The 6786-nt window shown below is 35.8% G+C and overlaps 1 pseudogene; it reads left to right on the forward strand.

Moving 5' to 3' along the window:
• Positions 1-6244: 6244 nt before the first annotated feature.
• LOC125157533 (40S ribosomal protein S27-like) lies at positions 6245-6507 on the forward strand (annotated as a pseudogene).
• The last annotated feature ends 279 nt before the right edge of the window (positions 6508-6786 follow it).

Below are 6786 nucleotides of genomic sequence, written 5' to 3' on the forward strand. Positions count from 1 at the left end.
TGGTTTATTTGCTTTTTGAATGTTGAGTTTCATAAACTTTTTTTTAAATCGATTTTTGGGTACTAAACCTTTATCAGATATATTGTTTGCAAATATCTTCTCCCATCTTGTAGGCTTTTGGTTTTGTTGATTGCTTCCATCGCTGTGCAGAAACTTTTTATCTTAATGATGAAGTCCCAATAGTTCATGTTTGCTTTTGTTTCCCTTAACTTTGGTGGCGTGTCTAGTAAGAAATTGCTGTGACCAAGGTCAAAGAGGTTGCTGCCTATTTTCTTCTGTAGGATTTTGATGGTTTCCTGTCTCTCATATAGGACTTTCATCCATTTTGAATTTATTTTTGTGTATGGTGTAAGAAAGTGGTAGAGTTTCATTCTTCTATATGTTGCAGTCCAGTTTTCCCAACACCCTTTGCTGAAGACATTCTTTGCCATTGGATATTCTTTCCTGCTTTATTGAATATGAATTTACTATATAGTTGTGGTTCCATTTCTGGACTTTCTATTCTGTTCCATTGATCCATGTGTCTGTTTTTGTGCCAGCACCATAATGTCTTGATACTTACAGCTTGAAATTCAGAATCGCGATGCCTCCAGTTTTGTTTTTCTTTATCAGGATTGCTTTAGCTATTCAGGGACTTTTTTGGTTCTATAAAAATTTTAGGACTCTTTGTTCTAGAACTGCAGTGAATGCTGGTGGTATTTAATAGGGATTGCATTAAATGTGTAGCGTGATTTGGGTAGTATAGACATTTTAACAATATTTGTTCTTCCAATCAAAGAGCATGGAATGCTTTTCCATTTCTTTGTGTCCTCTTCAATATCTTTCATAAGTATTCTATACTTTTTAGAGAACAGATATTTTACCTCTTAATTTTGGTTTATTCCTAGTTATGTTATTGTTTTTTGGTGCAAATATAAATGAGATCAACTCCTTGATTTCTTTTTCTAATGCTTCATTATTGGTGTATTGAAATGCAACAGATTTCTGCACATTGATTTTATATCCCGTGACTCTGGTGAATTCATGTATTAGTTCTCACAGTTTTGGTGGAGTCTTCTGGGTTTTCCACACACAGCAACATGCCATCTGCAAATAGTGAAAGTCTGACTTCCTCCTTTGCCAAATTGTATGCCCTTTATTTCTTTTTGTTGTCCAATTTGTTGCAGCTAAGTATTCCAGTACTATGTTAAATAGTAATGGTGAGAGTGGGCATCATTTTCTTGTTCCTGATGGTAGGAAAAGGGTGTCAGTTTTTCCTTTATAAAGGTGATATAGGCTGTGGGGTTTTCATATATCACTTTTATGATGTTGAGATATGTTCCCTCTATCCCTGCTTGTTGAGAGTGTTTATCGAAAGGATGCTGTATTTTGTCAAATACTTTTCCTGCATCTATTGAAATGATTATCTGGTTCTTATCCTTTCTTTTATTAATGTGGTGTATCACGTGAGTTGGCTTGTGAATATTGAACCATCCCTGCAGCTCAGGAATAGTCACTTCATCGTGGTGAATAATGCTTTTAATGTACCGTTGAATTCGATTTGCTAATATCTTGTTGAGATTTTTTTGCGTCCATGTTAATCAGTGATATTGGCCTGTAATTTTCCTTTATACTGGGGTCTTTGGTTTGGGGACCAAGGTAATGCTGGATTCATAGAATGAGTTTGGAAGTTGACCTTCCATTTATATTTTTTGGAACAATTTGAAAAGAAAAGGTATTAAGTCTTCTTTAAACGTTGGGTAGAATTCCTCTGGGAAGCCATCTGGCACAGTACTCTTGTTTATCTGGGGATTTTTAATTACTGATTAAATTTCTTTTCTTTCATGTTCTTTTCAAATTTTCTATTTCTTCTTGTTTGGGTTTTGGTATTGTATGCGTATCTAGGAATTTGGCCATTTCTTTCAGATTGTCCAATTTGTTGGAATATAATTTTTCATAGTATTCTCTTATAATTGTATTTCTATGGTTGGTTGTGGTCTCTCGTCTTTCATTCATGATTTTATCTATTTGGGTCCTTTCTATTTGCTTTTACTAAGTCTGGCTAGGGGGTTCATCAATTTTGGTAATTCTTTCAAAGAACCAGCTCTTGGTTTTGTTGATTTGTTCTATTGTTTTTGTTTGTTTGTTTGTTTGTTTGTTTGTTTGTTTCTATGTCTTCTATATCTGCTCTAATCTTTATTAGTTCCCTTCTTCTGCTGGCTTTAGGCTTTACTTTCTGTTCCTTTTCTAGTTTCTTTACATGTAAGGTTAGATTGTGTATTTGGACCTTTCTTGCTTTTTGAGATAGGTCTGAATTGCAATATAATTTCTTCCTAGGGCTGCTTTTGCTGTATCCCAAAGGGTTTGGACAGTCATATTTTAATTTTCATTAGTTTCCATGTATTTTTTTTAATTATTCTCTAATTTCCTGGTTAACCCATTCACTCTTTAGTAGGATGTTCTATAACCGCCACATATTTCAGGGCTTTCCAATTTTTTTCTTGTGGTTTACTTCAAGTTTCACAGCATTATAATCCAAAAATATGCAGTGTATGATCTTGATGTTTTTGTATTTTTTAATGCTAATTTGTGACCCAGTATTTGATCTATCCTGGAGAATGCTCCATGTGCACTGCAGAAGAATGTGTATTCTGCTGTTTTAGGATAGAATGTTCTGAATTTATCTTTTAAGTCCATCTGGTCCAGTGCGTTAAAAGCCATTTTTTCCCTTATTGATTTACTGCTTAGATGATCTGTCCATTGTTGTAAGTGAAGGATTAAAGTCTCCTACAATAATGAGCTTCACTATGTTTGTTATTTATTTATATATTTGTTTTTTTTTTCAACGTTTATTTATTTTTTGGGACAGAGAGAGACAGAGCATGAACGGGGGAGGGGCAGAGAGAGAGGGAGACACAGAGTCGGAAACAGGCTCCAGGCTCTGAGCCATCAGCCCAGAGCCCGATGCGGGGCTCGAACTCACAGACCGCGAGATCGTGACCTGGCTGAAGTCGGACGCTTAACCGACTGCGCCACCCAGGCGCCCCAATTTATTTATATATTTGAGTGTTCAAGTTGGGGGCACAAATATTTACAATTGCTAGATCTTAATCTATAGACCCCTTAATTATGATATGCCATTCTTAATCCCTTGTTATAGTCTGGTTTTAAAGTCTGGTTTGTTCAATATTAGTATGGTTGCTCTGGCTTTTTTTTTTTTTTTTTTTTTTGATGTCCATAGCAAGATAGATGGTTCTACATCCCCTCACTTTCAATCTGCAGGTGTTGTTAGGTTTAAAATGTTAGGTCTAAAATGTTGTTAGGTCTCTTATAGTCAGAATATACATGTTTTTTTTTTTAATCCATTCTGATACCCTATGTCATTGATTGGAGCATTTATTCCATTTATATATGAAGTGATTATTGAAAGATATGAATTTAGTGCCATTGTGTTATCTGTAGACATTGTGTTTGTGGTGATGTTCTCTGGTCCTTTTTACTCTGTGTTACTTTTGGTATTTTTTCTTTTGTTTTGTTTTTTTGTTTGTTTTTGTTTTTGTTTTCTTTCTGCACTCAAAATTCCTCTGTAACATTACTTGCAAGGCTGGTTTAGGGGTCAAAAACTCCTTTAATTTTTATTTGTGTGGAAAACTCTTTATCTCTCCTTCTAATCTAAATAATAGCTTTGCTGGATAAAGGATTCTTGCCTGCATATTTTTTCCCTTTCGGCACGTTGAATATATCCTACCACTCCTTTTTGGCTTGCTAAGTTTTGTGGACAGACCTAATGTGAATCTGATTTGTTCTCCCTTATAGGTTAAAGAATTCTGTTCTTGCTGGTTTCATGATTATTTCCCTGTATGTGTATTTCGAGAATTTGGCTATGACTATGATATGTCTTGGTGATGGCCAGCTTTTGTTGAATTTAATGGGAGTTCTCTGTGCTTCTTGGATTTTGATGTCTATGTTTCCTCCCCAGATTAAGGAAGTTTTCAACTATAATTTGCTCACATAAACGTTTTGCCCCTTTTCTCTGTCTTCATCTTCTAAGATTCCTATGATCTGAATGTAATTCTTCTTTAATAAGTCACTGAGTTCTCTAAGTCTTGTATCATGATCTTTGGCCTTTGTATCCCTCATATTCTCAGCATCATTATTATCCATAATTTTATCTTCTATATCACTGATTCACTATTCTGATTTATCCATCCTCTCTGTCATGGCATCCATTCAAGTTTTCATCTCTGCTATAACATTTTTAATTTTGCCCTGATGAAATTTTAGTTCTTTTCTCTCTGTAGAAAGGAATTCTCTGGTGTCTCCTATTCTTTTTTCAACCATAGCTAATATTCTTATAATTTTGTTTTTAAATTCTATTTCAGACATCTTACTATGTTTGTGCTGATTTAATCCCTGGTCATGAGTTCTATTGTCCGTTCTTTCTTTTGGGGTGAGTTTCTCCATCTCATCATTTTGTCCAGAAAAGAAAAGAGCAAAGAAAGAAAAGAAACTAAAATAAAGAGAAACACAAACAACAAACAGAAATAAATAAAAAACAAGGAACAAAAAACAAACAAAGAAATCCAGAAATCCAGATTCTGGGTGTGTTTTGGTTTGCTTGTTAAAAGAATCTAGGTCCAAAAATAAAATAAAATAGAATAAATACAAACAAACAAACAAAAAACAATAAAAGAAAGAATAAAAGAATATGTATATATAAAAATAAAAATAATAATACTAAAAAGTAAAAAAAAGAAATTGAAAAATAAAATAAATGAAAAAATAATAATGAAGAATAAAAGTAAAATGGAAGTTAGATCCTATTTCCCCTAGAGCTGAAGCTTTGCAACACTATGCTCCATAGACTTGGTGCAAGGGAATTGTTTGTGCTGGTTCTGGAAGAAAGAAGGATCTGCTGTGATGATTCTCAGACTCACTTGTTTAGGTGGAAATGTGCCTCCAGGGTTCAGGGGGACGGGGCTTGGTTTAATTAGCTCCGGCTTCCACCAGTTGGTACTGCTTTGCTCCTTGAAGGTTTTTCAGCTCTGAAGGGTGGAATGAATATGGCCTTCCCATGTTCTATAAGCTCCTGAGCTGAATGTTTGCACATCCTCCCACACACACACACTCTTCAGGGAACTCTCAGAGAAGAGCAATTAATCACTCCTATTGTGTCTCTGATTTCCCTCAGAGCCCCATATTCACCAGCCTGTGTCCAGGCTTTTTATCTCAGGCGCATGACTGAGTTTCAAAACTCCAAATTTTAGGGATTCCAGGGGTGCAGATCTACACTGCTCCTCTGGGATCTTGGAGAGGGACTCAACAGGCTTTTGCTGGCCCATTTATGTTGGGGGAGGGGGGAGTGGCATGACTGTCCAGCTATTCAGAGTTTATGTCAAAACAGAGCAAAAAACCAGCCCCCCTGCTTGCAGCCCTCAGCCAGAAAGAATCCCCTCTCATGCCTGGAAACAGCATAGCACATTGGCACAACCAGTCTTTCTTCTTACCCAATGGATTGTCGAACCATGCTGTCACTCTTGGGACTCTACCCCACTTCACCACTTGAGCACTTTAAAGCCAGGCAATTCCTCCATGGCAGCTGTCTGCTAAAAATTCATATTTTGTGCTCCCCTGCTTATACTACTTTGCAGTAGCCCAAGTAAGCAAGCTTCTTCACCCCAGCTGGACCCAGAGCAGTACCTCCCCACTTAAACTCACAGCACCTCCTACCTTCCAAATGGTGGTACCTTTTCTACATGTAGTCTTACAGGTTTTGTTCACTCAAACCTCTAGTTGGTTTCTTTGATGTTCATAACAATTTGATAACTATCTAGCGGTGTTCAAGGGATGAGACAGGCCTAGGGTCTCCCTAATCCTCTACCATCTTAACTCACTCTATATTTCTTTATACAACACATTGGACAAGACAGACAAGAAAAAATAACACTTTAGTAGTAAAATGCATATAACATACCTTAAGTACAATAGGAATTCAGATAAAAGTGTTCTGAATTCAATTTTTATCTTAATCAGTCCGTGTTTTCCTCATGAAAGATGGTACCTAAGGTAAGTCTTGCAGATTGTCTAGTTACAGAAAAAAAGAGAATGTCTTGTCTCTGAATCTGCTTCTTCATTGGTAAAAAAAGGGATGATGTTGTCCCCTTCTCTCCTATATCATTGCTATGGTTGAATAAGGTGGCATATGTGAAAATATTTGGTAAATTAAAAAGAATTAAGGACTGGCTAGGCTTACAAAAGAATAAATATGCCTTTAGCTAGAAATTTACTACACCCATCCTTAAAAGAGGAAAAGAAAAAAAAACATAAAAAGAAATAGCTAGCTCAAAGCCCAGATTCCTATTTTATGGATGTAAAATGTTCAGGTTGTTACAAGAGTACCACGGTTTTCAGCCATGATCAGACGGTGTTTTTTTTTTTTGTATAGGTTGTTTAACATTGTTGCGCCAGCCAAGAGGAGGAAAGGCCAGACTCACAGAAGGCTTTTCATTTAGAAGAAAGCAACACTAATGATCCATATTAGTGTTATATACTCCTGAATTTGTGTTATATCACAGAGAGCCTTATCAGTTCAGTAATTCCAGTTAATCTATAAAGATAATGTAATTGTTTTTAATTTTGTAAGGTGCACATCAGTTGTCTATTTTGGTGTCAGTTTTTCAATAAATTTTGGCTATGGACAAAAAAAAGCACTAAACAATGTAAACTGTTACTAATACTTGCTAAAGTATGAAAGTGTGAGTGCATGTGATTGATGTGTGTACATACAGCTTACAGTGAGGGTATTGT

This window comes from Prionailurus viverrinus, chromosome X (assembly GCF_022837055.1).
Source record: "Prionailurus viverrinus isolate Anna chromosome X, UM_Priviv_1.0, whole genome shotgun sequence".
Taxonomy (NCBI): domain Eukaryota; kingdom Metazoa; phylum Chordata; class Mammalia; order Carnivora; family Felidae; genus Prionailurus; species Prionailurus viverrinus.